The sequence below is a fragment of the Agelaius tricolor genome, unplaced genomic scaffold (genome assembly GCF_023055355.1).
Source record: "Agelaius tricolor isolate 1412-34295 unplaced genomic scaffold, bAgeTri1.0.p SCAF_52, whole genome shotgun sequence".
NCBI lineage: Eukaryota > Metazoa > Chordata > Aves > Passeriformes > Icteridae > Agelaius > Agelaius tricolor.
Window position 1 is genome coordinate 1,843,274 of NW_027269312.1, and position 14,725 is coordinate 1,857,998.

Here is a 14,725-nt window from a genome sequence, read left to right on the forward strand (position 1 = left end):
GCCCGGGGCACTCACCCCACAGGAGCAGCGCCACCTTCCCGGCCATCCCGGTGTCCCCAGCCATGTGCACTGGCTGTCACTCGCTGCTGTGGCCACCGCTCCCCTGGCTGGCGGCTCTTGGGATGAAGGGGAAGGAAGCGAGGTCACATCTGTCCCCATGCGTAGGTGGCCCTTGGTGGGGGCAGGGTGGGGACGCTGTGGGACATGGGGGGGATGGTGGGACAAGGTGGGGACATGGTGTTGCCAGAATCTGGGGTCTAAGGCTGTGTAGGGAGCCAGGGATGGGTGTCCAGGGGAATGGGGTGCCAGGGAAATGGGCGTCCCAAGGGTTGGGTGGACTCAGACATGATTATGAGGGTCCCAGAACAACGTGGCCTCCAGCGATTTGTGATCATGGGATGGGGGCCATGGCATGGGGGTGCCAGGGGAAAGGGGGTCCCTGTGAGAATGGGGGCCCTGGGGAAATCAATGTCCCCAAGGGAAGGGGTGTCCCAGGGACTGGAATTACTGGGATGCGGTTCCTTGGGGTTGGAGATCCTGGGGAAGTGCAGTCCACGGATGGGGGTCTCAGGGAAGGGGGGACAGAAGGAAATTGGGTCCCAAGGTTGGGGTCCCAGGGGAATGGGGGTGCCAGGGATGGGCAGTGGCTAAGGGGGTCCTGGGGGTCACAGCTCCTTCCCTGGATGCCTCAGATTTTGGAGTGACCCAGGGCACTGCAAAATCACCCCTGGGGTGCTCATTTCCTGGTCAGGCATTGCATGGGGGTCCTGGGTAGCTCAGCCTCTGGGTCCACCCCTGCCCCTGACATTTCCTGTCTTTATTTCTCTTTTTTGCTTATTCTCCTTACTTTTTGCCATGTCCCCTCACCCCCGGTTCCTGGCTCAGCAATCCTGGGAAGCACCTGAGCAGTGAATGGGTTGGGGGGACCCAGGGGATGGGAAAATGGGGAGAAGGAGGTGCAGGGAATGGTGGGGAGGCTGTGGGGGATGGAGGTGTTGGGCTGTGCCCCCTCAACACTTTCACTTTCTTTTTCCTGGACAAGAAGGAAGAGGCCGTTTGTGCTGAGAGTCAGATGGGAAAGGGGTGGTTCTTTCCTGGGGTGGCACATCCAGAGGCTCCTGTCCAGGGGGATCCTGTCCCAGGGGGTGACACATCCTGGCATGGGAGGTCCTGCCCAAGGTATGGCAGTTCCAGAAATGTCCCTGCACATTCCTGGCCGGGTGCCTGTCCCAGGGGTGGCACATCCTGGGGACCCCTGTCAATGCAAGGCTGGGGCCCAGCCATGGCCCAGCCCCCCTGCACAGGGATGGCCATTGCCCAGCCCTGCTCTGCCCAGCCCCAGGTGACAGCCAGCACTTGAGGGTCCCCCCTGTCCCCTTGGCTTTGATTCTGGCAGCTTTAGAGCTGCTGCAGAGGTGAGAATTCTGTGGGGGGAAAAGGCCCTGCCTGTGGTTTGCTCAGCGCTGCAAGAAGCACAAACCCAATGGGAGCCCAAGCAGTGGCTCTGTGAGGGCCTTTGATGGTTTTCAGAGCAGGGCTGGCTGGAAACTGCCCCTGCAGGGGCAGCTGTGAGGGAACCAGTCCGGAAATGCAGCAACTGATTATTTGTTCCTGCCCCAAGGGACTGAGAAAACCACAAAACAACTGCAAATCCCACACCAATCTGCTCAACAAGCTGACCTGGACCCTCCTTCTGGAAGAAAACCTCCTGCCCTTTGGAACTTCCCAGAAAGAATATTTGGGTTCTGGATGTGCACACCTGAAGAGAGGGAAAAGTGTGGAAATATTGAGCAGGGGCTGCACACGAGGGGCTGGGGAACAGGGGTGTCACAGCAGGAGCAGGGAGTGCCCAGGCAGGGGAATTCAGGGCAGGCTGGAGTGGATTTACCAGGGAATCAGACCCTGAGGCACACAGGGGCATTTCCACAGATTCCTGTGCACTGTCCAAAGCATGGACAGAACTTCTCCCCTTCCTCCATGGGAAGTCAAACAAGTTTGAATTTGGGAACGAGCAAAATGGGAAGAGTTCCTTAATATGGCCCAAGAAAGGGCTTCCTTAGGTGCTGGGTTGCTGCCCAGCAGGCAGGGAACAATCCCATGGAGCTGTTGGACACTCAAGGAGATTCCACCCTCTGTGTTATCCACAAGCAAACACTGCTGTGGGATGCAGCAGGAGGCTGCTAAAGGGACCCAAAAAGTCTCATTTCACTGTGATTTGTTTGTGGTTTTATTGTGGTTTTATTTCCACTTATTTGTGTTTTTATTGTGTTTTGATTTTCTCTTGTTGAGAAAGCAATGATTAAAAGGATTCTATAAACCAGAGCATTTTATACCTTGTCAGTTTGATTTTTGAGGAGTTTGTTTTTTGTTGGGAAAATAATGGTATAGGAAAAGATTTATGCCTTTTTTCTATGGATGTATAATTTTGTCACAGTCAATTGGGCATCAAGTGTTTCCTGAGATTGCTAAGACAGGAAATTTGGGTGACAGGAAAAAGCCCAGGGGTGTGTGGGGTAGAGACCCAGAGCCTCCCAGGACAAGCCTGGAGCGCCCCAGGGTGGGGTCTGTGCTGGGCTCTGAGTCATCTCAAAATCTGAGACCAAAATATGACCCCAAAATTGTCCAAAGCAATTGGGCATTGGGGAATTCAACCAGCTTGATCCTGGGATTTACCATCATCAGGGCAAGGTCATAAAAGATGCCTCCTTAAGTTTGGGCACCCCAGAGGTCACAGGGCCCCACTGGGGACAGCGGGAATGCTGAAGGCCCAGCCAGGACAGAGGACCCCAGGATGTGCCACCTCTGGGAAAGGAATCCCCAAGGATGCGGCACCCCCAGAACGAGGAGGAGCTCCCAGGGACAAGAGGCTGGGACAAGACCCGGGTGTCAGCACAGCAGAGCTGCCCTTTTCCCTAAAGGCTGAACCCCTCCGGATGTGCCCCCTGGACAGAATTCATGTCCTTGCCTCAGCACAAACCGCTGCAGGAAAGAGAAAGAGTTGGGGGGTCACAGACAGGGAGCCCCATCCGCCACAGCCCTGAAACCACTGCCTGCACCCCCCAACCCCTTTTTTCCCTTCCTGGGATTCTCCCAGCTGTTCCCTGGGATGGTTCAACCAGGAAATGTGGGGAGACAGGAAGAAGCCCAGGGCTGTGTGGGGCAGGGACACAGAACCTCCCAGGAGAGCCATGGGGTGCCCAAGGGTGGGGAATGTGCTGGGCTCTGAGTCACCCCAAAATCTGAGGCACCCCATGAAGGAGCTGTGACCCCCGTGCCCACCCAGCCACTGCCCATCCCTGGCACTCCCATTCCCCTGTGGACCCAACCATAGGACCCCCATTGCCTTGGTCTCTCCTCCCTGGGGACCCCCATCCCAGGATTGACATTGCCCAGTACCACCAGTGCCTTGATCCCATCCCATGGGCTGCTTCTTCCCCCAGAACCCCTATTCCCAAGGGTCCCCTTTTTCCCCCTGCACCCCCAGCCCTGGCACCCACTTGCCATGACCCCAAATCCCTGGGGACCATGTTCCCACAGCACCCCCATCCCTGAATCCCCCCAGGCATGGAAACCCCAATTGCAGTGGACCCCAATTCTGCTGGACACCCATCCTTGGTTCCCCCCATCCTCTGAGCCCCCCACTCCTGGCAACAGCATCCCCCACCATGTCCCCATCCTGTCCCCACCCTGCCCACAGCCTGTCCCCTGCTTGTGGCCACCCTGCCCCCACCAAGGGCCACCTACGCATGGGGACGGACGTGACCTCTCTTCCTTCCCCTTCATCCCAAGAGCCGCCAGCCAGAGGAGCAGTGGCCACAGCAGCGAGTGACAGCCAGTGCACATGGCTGGGGACACCGGGATGGCCGGCAAGGTGGCGCTGCTCCTGTGGGGTGAGTGCCCCGGGCACGAGCCTGACACCCCAGGGATGGGGAGGGGAGGGGGCACAGGGGAGCTGTGGGGTCCCCTGAGGTCCCCAATGCCAGCAGTGCTAGTCCATGTTAACCACAGTGGACCTTGGTGGGACTGGGGATGTAGGGTGGCTTTGGAGATAGGAATAGGGGCGCAGGAATTTGGGGATGGGGATGTGGGGACAGGAATGTGAGGACTGGCACTTTGGGCTCATGTAACTCTGGGGATAAGGACAAGGGAACTGGGATGCAGGGACAGAAAGCGACAAGAACGGTGAGGATGTGGCCATGGGGATGGGATCATGGGGATGGGATCATGAGCTGGTGGGGGTGACCTGGGCCAGCATGGGCTGTGTCCGTGGTGTCCTCGTGCCCGGGGTATCCACAGTGTCCCCATGTTCTGCCTCAGCCCAGGGTGGCCTCAGTGTCCCTGTTCCCAAGGTGTTTGTGTCACAGGGATGTCGTGCACGGGTGGCTGTGACACAGACATGTCCCCCTACCTCTCCAAATATTTTTGAGACCACCCACACACACTTTCCCACAAGAAATGCTGTCCCAACAGGGACAGTTTTTGGGGACAGCCACCACACCCTGTACCCTGGTGCCTCCTTCCCTGCAGTGCCACCCCCACCCAGCCCTGTCCCTTCTTCCTTGCAGCCCAGACCCTCAGCCTCGCTGGTGAGTCCTCAAGGGATGTCATGGCCCCACCCCACTGTCCCCAGCCCCACGCTGGCCCTGGCAGGCTGGTGTCCCCTGTCACCCACAGGTGCCCAGACCACCCAGCTCCTGGTGGAGCCCCCCTGGAGGCCGGCGGTGCTGTGGGACCGGGTGACACTGACCTGCCAGGGCTTGGGGACCACCGGTGCCACCACCTGGTACAAGGACGGGCAGCGCTGGGGGCAGCAGGGACCTGAACACCTCACTGTCACCAGGAGTGGCACCTACACATGTGACAGACCCGGCACCAAGCGCAGCCCCCCCGTGACTGTCTTAGATGGTGAGGGTGGATCTTTAATGATCAGTGTGGCCCCTGAGAGGTCAGGGTGGGCTCCACTCTATGGGTGGCCTTACACCCCTCATGTGGCGAGAGCCTGTGCCCTGAACACAGGGATATCCCAGTGCAGCCCAGTGCACTCCAGAGCTCACAGATGTCCCTGGTGCTATGGGCAGGGACCTCATCAGTGAGATGAGGCCACCTCAGAATGGCCTCATCAGAGAGATGTGACCCTTCTGTCCCACAGACCCACTGGTGCTGCAGGTGCCAGCGCGGGCACTGCTGGAGGGGGACACAGTGACACTGCGCTGCCGGGGCCGGCAGGAAATCCATCTCAGCAGGGTGCGATTTTACCGGGATGAGAAGGATCTTGGGGGGTCCCTCAGGGGAACCGAGATGTCCCTGCCCCCCCTGCAGCTGCACCACAGCGGCCGCTACCGATGTGAGGGCTTGGTGGGGTCTTGGCAGTCCCGGTCAGCAGCAGTGCCAGTGACAGTGCATGGTGAGCAACCCCATGGCTGGAACTCCAATATCTTGACAACCCCAAAGCCACTTCCCAGCAGATTCAGAGTCACAGTCCTCACCTCCCCTCTCCTTCCCAGAGCTCTTCTCAGTGCCGGTGCTGGAGGGTCCCCCCACACCCACCGAGGGGTCCCCTCTGACACTCAGCTGCCTCAGCACCCCCAGCCCCCTGCGGCCCCAAGCCCCCCTCCTGCACGTGTTCTACTGGGACGGGCAGGTGGTGGGGGGCCCGCAGGGGTCCCCGCAGCTGCTGGTGCCCACCGTGGGGATCTCCCACTCGGGGAATTATGGCTGTGAGGTGCACTCCCAGGGTGGGGCTGTGCGGAAGAGCAGCGCCTGGCTCAGCGTCACGGTGCGCAGTGAGTGCGGGGATGGGCACGGGGAGCCCCCACAGCCTCCTTGGGTCCCCCACACTGCCTGGCATCGCCCAGCCCTCCCTGATGCCTGCTCTTGGGTACCCGACCTTTCCCGGATCCCTCCCTGGCTCCCACCATCCTTTCTTGGGTCCCTCCCTGGGACCCCCACCAGCCCCTACATGGGTACCCCCATCCTTCCCTGGCACCGTTTCCGTGTCCTGCCATTGCTGCCCCGGTCCCGCCCCAGGTCCCCCCATTCCTGGCTTGTGTTTCCCTCCATCCCACATTGGGTCCCCTCACACCTCCCTGGCTCCCATCACCCTTCTCTGAGTTCTCCACACATTCCCCAGATCACACCATCCCCTCCCTGAGTCCCCGTACCTGCCATGCTGTTGCCCACATCCCTCTCCAGGTGTTCCCTCCCTGACCCCCCAGCATCCCTCAGGGTTCCTTTTGAAGCTCTCCCCCCCCCCCCCCCCCCCGCCATCTCTGCGCCCGCTTTCCATCACTGGAGTTCCCCTGCCCCTCCCTGAACCCCCTGGGTCCCTCACTGTCCCCTGGTGTCCCCCTCTCCTGCAGGGGTCCCGCCCTCGGGGGTGTCCCTGTCAGCGCAGCCCCCTGGGGCACAGGTGGCACTCGGGGACAGCCTAGTGCTGAACTGCTCAGTGACCATGGGGACAGGTGCCCTGTCCTTCTCCTGGCACTGAGAGGGCTCCGGGGCACTGCCTGGCACCAGCCCCCACCTGGAGCTGCGCCACGTTGGGGACAATGACAGCGGCCAGTACCGGTGCCGGGTCAGCGACGGGGACAACGTGGCCGAGAGTGACCCCCTGAATGTCACCGTCCTGGGTGAGCGGGACCCTCGGGCTGGGGATGAGCCCACCCAGAGCACTCCCATCCCACCCTTCCAGGTGTCAGCCCTGTCTGTGTCCCCACAGTGCCCGTGGCCAATGCCACCATCACCCCCAGTCCCCTGTCACACCAGGTGCATGCAGGTGACCCCGTGATCCTGCACTGCTCAGTGCAGGTGGGGTCCCCCCCTGTCACCTTCATCTGGCTGCACAACAGGCAGGAGGTGGCCCAAGGTCCCCTCCTGGAGCTCAGGGACATTGATGTGGGACATTCGGGCACCTACCAGTGCATGGCCACCAACCAGCTGGGACAGGACGGGCACCGCGTGTTCCGGGCACTCAGCCCAGAGCTGGCCCTGGAGGTGACACCTGGCTCACCCTGGGTCACAGGTGGGGTCACATAGGGTCACCAGGATGTTCATGACCCCCGTGATGTGTGATGTGTGACCCCAATGTGTCCCCTCTGTCCCCAGCAGTGGCTGTGAATGTCTGCAGGGCCCTCCTGTTCCTGCTCCTGCTCCTGGCTGTCATCGGGGGCTGTCACTGGTGGCACCACCGGGGTGGGTGACAATGGGGGGGATGGGGGGTCCTGGAGTGAGGGGGAGCCCCCAGAGCTGAGGCAGAGATTGGCAGCACCCAGGGCCCCTGTGCTGGGGGACACTGAGCCTGCAGTGACCTCAGCTGGGGGTCCTGAGTGATTTGGGGGGAATTTGGAGGGTCTTGCTTGGGCTCCAGGGCCTTCCCTGGGTGGGCTTTTAGGAACATTGGTGTGGCACTGGGAGCTTGTGGAGCATTTGTGGAGGTCCTGGAGGGATGTGCAGGGATGTTGGGGGATCTTTCTGGTGTCCTATGGGAGTTTGGGGATGCCCATCCCTGCCAGGCTTGGGGTTCTGGGGGCTCAGAGGGTTGGAGGACTGGAGGCACTGCAGTGATGCAGAAATTCCGGGGGGTTCAGTGGTGCTCAGAGTCTCCGGAGGGAGTCAGGGATCCATCAGGAATTGGGGCTGCAGTGGGGATTTGGGGGGTCCCATGGGTGGTTGGAGCTGCAAGGTCCCAGGAAAGTTCAGGGGTCCCAGTGTCCCCACCGTCACCCCCTCCTCTTTCGCTTGCAGCTGCCAGGAAGCTCCAGGACAGGTGAGTGGGGGGCTCAGGCTGGGACTCCCCTTTCCCCCTCCCCAGACACCATCCAGACCCCCTCTTATCCCCACAGGATGCCCCCGTGGAGGAGGGGGCTGTGCTCAACACCCACATCAGGGGCACCAAGTGGGCAGAGGGTGAGTACAGGGGGGGACAGGGACACGTCACCCACAGGTGTCACCCCCCCAACCACATCCCCACAACCGGTGTCTCTCTCAGGGCCCCCACGGGTGTCCCCCAGCCCTGCCCCACCTCAGGATCCACAAGTGACCAACACGGAGCTGTCGGGACCCCACGAGGGACAGTGGGACCCCTGTGACTACGATGATGTGCTGTGACACTGGGGGCACTGGGGGCATCGATTCCCCTCAGGGGTCTCTTCTTCCTCTTCACAGCACCCCACAGGGCTCCTCATTCCCCCTCCCAGAGCCAGGGGGGCACACAATGTTTTTCCCTCTTACTGTACACAAAATGACACATTTGATTAAACTGTGTGAGACGCAAGGCTCACTCTTTAAAATTTGTAAATGTTTAATAAGGGATAAAAGGGACAGTAAACAGTGGGCTGGGTGCTTGGCAACTGCCAGAGGCCTACAGTTAACTACAACAATTCTCCTTACATACCTTTTCATTGTATTGGATAAATACATACTCAGGAGGGTTATACATATTTAAACACTCTTTCCAGTTTACATGTTCTGGGAATTCTTTTCCTTAGTTTGACCCTTGATTAATTTTCATAAAGTACACACCATACTGTAGATTAAATTTAAATATTTTCTATTCTCACAAGTCCCCCCTGTTCTGTGGTTTGACAGTTCTTGATAAATGAAGGGTCAGTGGTAAATTCCTCTTTGCATTCTCTTTTTTGATGTTTATTTACTCACTACTTTTCAATGTGTTCTTCTCATACAGATAAGATAATCCACTAGTACATTAAATTAACATTAGTTATTTCACAAAATTATCTGAGTTATTCTCACCATTGTCAGTTACACAAAGAAAGGTATTAGCTACTTCTGCAACAGTTAATGTTGTAAAACACAGCCCATTGTCTTTACCTTGATACTTTGTGAGTGCCTAAACTAGAATATATTTATTACACTATAAATATATATTTTACACAGGGATTAGGGTAAAAGGCTGACAAAAATTGTAGTGTATCAAAAGCAGTTAAAAAGTGATTACAAACTGTATTATACCAAAATAATTTGGAAAAACCAATATAATAGTGAAAACCAATGACTACATAGTTATTCATAACAGGGAGAAGGTGTATGGAAGGGTTTATTTGATTTCTCCTTATCCTGTTCTGATTTTGTCAGCAATAAATTCAATTCATATCTCTAATTCCGAGGCAGTTTTGCCCATGACAGGATTTGATGAGTGATCTCTCCTGGTCCTTGTCTCAACCCAGGAACCTTTCATTCAATTTTCTCTCCCCATCCAGGTGTGGAGGGCAGTGAGAGAGCGGCTGTGGTGGGTGCGGGGCATCCGGGCACTGTCCATCCATGGCAAGGCAGGGAGGAGGAGGAGGGTCCAGGCCAGGTTGTGGGGCAGATTGGTGTGGGATTGGCAGTAGTTCTGGGGCTCTCCCAGACCCTTGGGGACAGGGACAAAGTGATCAATTGCTGCATTTCCAGACTGGTTCCCTCTCAGCTGCCCCTGCAGGGGCGGTTTCCAGCCAGCCCTGCTCTGAAAACCATCAAAGGCCCTCGCAGAGCCACTGCTTGGGCTCTCTTTGGGTTCTGTGCTTCTTGCAGGGCTGAACAAACCCCAGGCAGGGCCTTTTTCCACCCACAGAATTCTCACCTCTGCAGCAGCTCTAAAGCTGCCAGAATCAAAGCCAAGAGGGCGGAGGGGACCCTCAGGTGCTGGCTGCCACCTGGGGCTGGGCAGAGCAGGGCTGGGCAATGGCCATCCCTGTGCAGTGGGGCTGGGCCATGGTTGGGCCCCACCCTTGGGTGGCCACTGGCTTCAAGGAGCAGGAGTCTGGGAGCTCCTTCCTGCCTGGGGCTCCATTCCCCAGCTGCTCTTGCTGGCTCAGATTCAGCAGGGGACGAGCAAGAAAGGAGAAGTCTGGACCCCTCTGGAGCTGTCATCCCCCAGGACAGGAGCCCCTTGCCCAGCATGTGTCCCCTGGGACAGGATCCCCCCAGGACAGGAGCCCCCTGGATGTGCCCCCCAGGACAGAACCTGCCCCCCCTCTCCCCCCCGTGTGACACTCAGCACAAACGGCCTCTTCCTTTTTCTGCAGCAGAGAGAAAGTGAAAGTGTTGGGGAGGGCACAGTTGGACACCCCCATCCCCCACAGCCTCCCCAGCCCTCCCTGCAGACCCCTCACCCCTGCTTCCCCCACCCTGGGCTTTCCCAGCCCATTCCCTGCTCAGGTACCCACCAGGATCATCAGGGCACAAACTGGGGACTTGTGAAATTGAGGGGTAAAATGATGGAAATGGAAATAAAGAGAGGGAAAAGTCCCTGGGGGCTGGGGGGACACAGACCCAGAGCACCTCAGAGTCTGTCTGGAGTGACCCCCGGGCTGCCAGCACCTTGTGGGGGCAGGACTGGGCCCTGGGTCACCCCAAAATCTGAGGCACCCAGGGAAGGAGCTGTGAACCACAGGCTCACCAAGCCACTGCCCATCCCCGTGACCTCCATTCACCTGGAAATCAAATCATGGGACCCCCATTTCTTGTGTCCCTCCCCTCTGCAACCCCCATCCCAGTACTGACATTCCCCTGGATCTCCATGGCTCAGCACCCTACTCCCAAGGAACCCTCTCCAGTTCATTCCATCCCCTGAAATCCTCCTTTCCCCAGGACCTTGATTCTTCCAGGATCTCCATTCCCACGGGATCCACTATTCCCCCAGCATCCCCATCCCATGACCCAAAATCCCTGGAGCCCAAGTTCCCCTGGGACTCCCATCCCTGAGTCCCCCCAGTTCTGGGAACCCCCATTCCCATGGCACCCCCATTCCCAGTAACTCCCCCAGTTCAGGACCGCCATTCCCTGGCACCCCATCCCTGGCTCCCCAAACCCCTGAGCTCCCCACTCCTGGGAACCCCATGTCCCACCTTGTCCACCAAGCCTTGTCCCCAGACTGTTTGCACCCTTCCCACAGCTGTCCCCATGGCCACATTCCCATGATCCTGTGCTTGTGGCCACCCAGCCCCCACCAGAGGCCACCAACACATGAGGACAAGACCTGACCTCACTTGCTTCCCCTTTGGCCAAAGAGCCACCACCGGGGGGACAGGGACAGCCACCCCCAGCGGCGAGTGACAGCCAGTGCACATGGCTGGGGACACCGGGATGACCGGGAAGGTGGCGCTGCTCCTGTGGGGTGAGTGCCCCAGGCACGGGCCAGACACCCCAGGGATAGGGAGGGGAGGGGGCACAGGGGGGCTGTGGTGTCCTCTGAGGTCCCCAAGGCCATCAGAAACAGTGCATGAGGTCACCGGAGCCATGGGTGGCTGGGGGGGCAGGGGAAGGGGGACAGGAATGTGGGGACAATAACAGGGGGTCAGGGATTCGGGGAGGCAACATGGGGCAGGTGGGGGTGACCTGTGCCAGCACGGGGTGGCTGTGACATCCCCAGTTCAGGGGTGCCCACAGTGTCCCCATGTCCTGCCTGAGCAAGGGGTGGCCGCAGTGTCCCTGTCCCCAAGGGGTCCATGTCACACAAGGACACTTTGGGCACATCCCCCACACCCCCTATCCCTGTGCCTCTGTCCCCATGGTTCCACCCCCACCCAGCCCTGTCCCTTCTCCCTTCCAGCCCAGACCCTCGGCCTCGCTGGTGAGTCCTTGGGGGATGCCATGGCCCCACCCCACTGTCCCCAGCCCCACGCTGGCCCTGGCAGGCTGGTGTCCCCTGTCACCCACAGGTGCCCAGACCACCCAGCTCCTCGTGGTGCCCCCCTGGAGACCAGCATTGCTGTGGGAACGGGTGACACTGATCTGTCAGGGCTCGGGGACCGCCGGTGCCACCACCTGGTACAAGGACGGGCAGTGCTGGTGGCAGCAGGGACGTGACCGCCTCATTGTCACTGAAGGTGGCACCTACACGTGTGACAGACCTGGCACCGGGCACAGCCCTACGGTGACAGTCTTACATGGTGAGGGGGGTTTGGATGTCCCCAGCCTGGCACCCACAGGGACCCCGACGGTTCTGGTTGGGCTCCGCTCCATGGGTCACCTCCTGGTGTGACCAGAGCCCATCCCCTCCTCTGGGGACAACCCAGACCATCCCTGTGCAAGGAGACTTCTCTCTCACAATGGGTGGCTCCTGGTGCCTCCTGGTGCATTCATGACCCTCCTGATGGCCCTGGTGTGACAGGACCCCTCTGTCCCCCAGACTGGCTGGTGCTGCAGGTGCCAGCACGGGCGCTGCTGGAGGGGGACACGGTGACACTGTGCTGCCGGAGCTGACAGAACAAACCACTCACAGATGTGTACTTCTACCATGATGGGAAGAAACTGCAGGGGCTCCATGATGGGACTGAGCTCTCTCTGTCCCCTCTGCAGCTGCACCACAGTGGCCGCTACCACTGCACGGGCCGGGTGGTGTCACAGAGGAGAGATTCAGAGACAGTGACAGTGACAGTGCACAGTGAGTGCAAGGATGGGGACAGGGAAGCCCAACATCCTCTGAGGGTTTCCCCACCACTGCCTGAATCCTTCATCCCTCCCTTTACTCCTCCCTGGGTCACCCCAAATTTCCCAAGTCCCTCTTGGTTTCCCCCATGACTGCCCAGTTCCCCCTGCACATCCCTCATCCCTCTCTTTGTCCTCCCCAGCCCTCCCTGGATTCCCCACCCCTTCCAAGGTCCCTGCTCCACCCTCTGGTCTCTGTGCCTTCCCTGGGTCCTCCCGCCCATCTCTGAACCCCAAATCATTCCCTGAGGCTCCTCAGTCTCTCATCTGGTTCCCCATCCCTGCCTGGGTCTCTCCCCCTTTCCACAGGGTCTTGCCATTGTCCCCAGGTCCCAACGTGCCTCCCAGGGTCCCCTTCTGCTCACTGGGATCCTCTCTGCTCCCCTCCAATCCCCTTCTTTCCCCTCCATGTCCTCCACCCCTCCGGGGTCCCCAGTCCCTCACTGTCCCCCTGCAGGGGTCCTGCTCTCGGGGGTGTCCCTGTCAGCAATGCCCCCCAGGGGACAGGTGGCACTCGGGGACAGCCTGGTGCTGAGCTGCACGGTGGCCACGGGGACAGGTGCCCTGTCCTTATCCTGGCACCGGGAGGGCTCGGGGGCACTGCTGGGCTCCAGCCCCCTGCCTGGAGCTGCACCACATTGGGGACAATGACAGCGGCCAGTACCGGTGCTGGGTCAGCGACGGGGACAGCATGGCCGAGAGTGACCCCATGAACGTCACCGTCCTTGGTGAGCGGGACCCTCGGGCTGGGGATCACCACACCCATGGCACCCTCATCCCACCTTTCTTTGTGCCAGCCCATTCTCTGTCCCCACAGTGCCCGTGGCCAATGCCACCATCACCCCTGGTCCCCTGGCACACCAGGTGCATGCAGGTGACAACGTGACCCTGCACTGCTCGGTGCAGGTGGGCTCAGCCCCTGTCACCTTCACCTGGCTGCACAACAGGCAGGAGGTGGCCCAGGGTCCCCTCCTGGAGCTCAGAGACATCGATGTGGGACATTCGGGCACCTACCAGTGTGTGGCCACCAACCAGCTGGGACAGGACAGGCACCGCGTGTTCCAGGCACTTAGCCCAGAGGTGGCCCTGGAGGTGACACCTGGCTCACCCTGGGTCACAGGTGGGGTCCCACAGGGTCACCAGGGAGTGCAGGACCCCTGGGGGGATGGGTGACCCTGATGTGTCCCCCTCTGTTTCTTGCAGTGGCTGCAGGGGTCAGTGGGGCCCTTTTGTTCCTGCTCCTGCTCGTGGGTGTCATTGTGGCCTGGCACCGCTGGCACTGTGTGGGTGGGTGACAATGGGGGGACGGGGGTCATGGAGAGAGTTGGGAAGGGCCCCACAGAAGGGGGGCCATAGGGCAGCACCCACAGCCCCTGACTTGGGAGGGGCTGAGCCCCCAGTGTCCATGGCTCCGAGCCCTGGGAGCTGTTGGAGGGTCCTGCAGGGATGTTGGGGGTTCTATCAGGGGTTCCCCTCTCTGCCAGGCTCAGGGTTCTGGGGGCTCAGGCTGCTGGTGCAAGTGGGGGCGCATCAGGGATACTGGGGGGCCTGGGGAGGATTGTGTGTCTGGTGGTGGTTCAGCATTCCCAAGGGTGGATGGGGGCCCCTGGGTCTCCAAGTCACCCCCCCAGTTTTCCTTTGCAGATACCAGGAAGCACCAGGAAAGGTGGGTGCAGGCTCCAGCCATGATACACCTTTTACCCAAACCCCCAGCACCTCCCATCCCCTTCCACACACCCCCTTATTCCCACAGGGCTCCCCAAGACCCCCTGGCACCCTCAGTGGAGGATCCTCAGGCGACATACATGGAGCTGCAAAGGCAACCGTGGGAGCCCAGTGACATCTATGACAATCTACACCAAAAGTTGTGATGCTCTGGGAAGTGGGAGGCACTGGGTGACACTGGGGGTGCTCCCTCCATGGCTCCTGTGGTTGCCCATCCTTCCAAGGGAGGTGGTCATGGGTCAGGGGGAGGCTACACAGGGCACCCTGTGCTCCCCATTCCCCCTCCCACTACCCCTGTCCCATCCCACTGTAAAAGGGGGATTTGGGGAGGATTCTTGCTGAAAGGTTTCTCGGATGAAAATGAAGCACAAACACGGAAATATTATATCTGAGAACTGTTTATTGATAAAGGAGGGTAAGGGTTCTTACCAAAGGGGCAGAGAAGGGAGCAGAAAGGGAAAAGGACAGAAAGAGAAACAGAAGACAGGGACAGCGTTAGCACAAGAAGCCCGGGCGCTCTGTGGGCATCAGCTCGGCAGATGGAGTGTGTGTGCTGCAAGCCAGGGCGAGC

The 14,725-nt window shown here is 59.6% G+C and overlaps 1 pseudogene; it reads left to right on the plus strand.

Moving 5' to 3' along the window:
• The first annotated feature begins 204 nt into the window (after nucleotides 1–204).
• Nucleotides 205–14,300, plus strand: LOC139604552 (Fc receptor-like protein 2; annotated as a pseudogene).
• The last annotated feature ends 425 nt before the right edge of the window (nucleotides 14,301–14,725 follow it).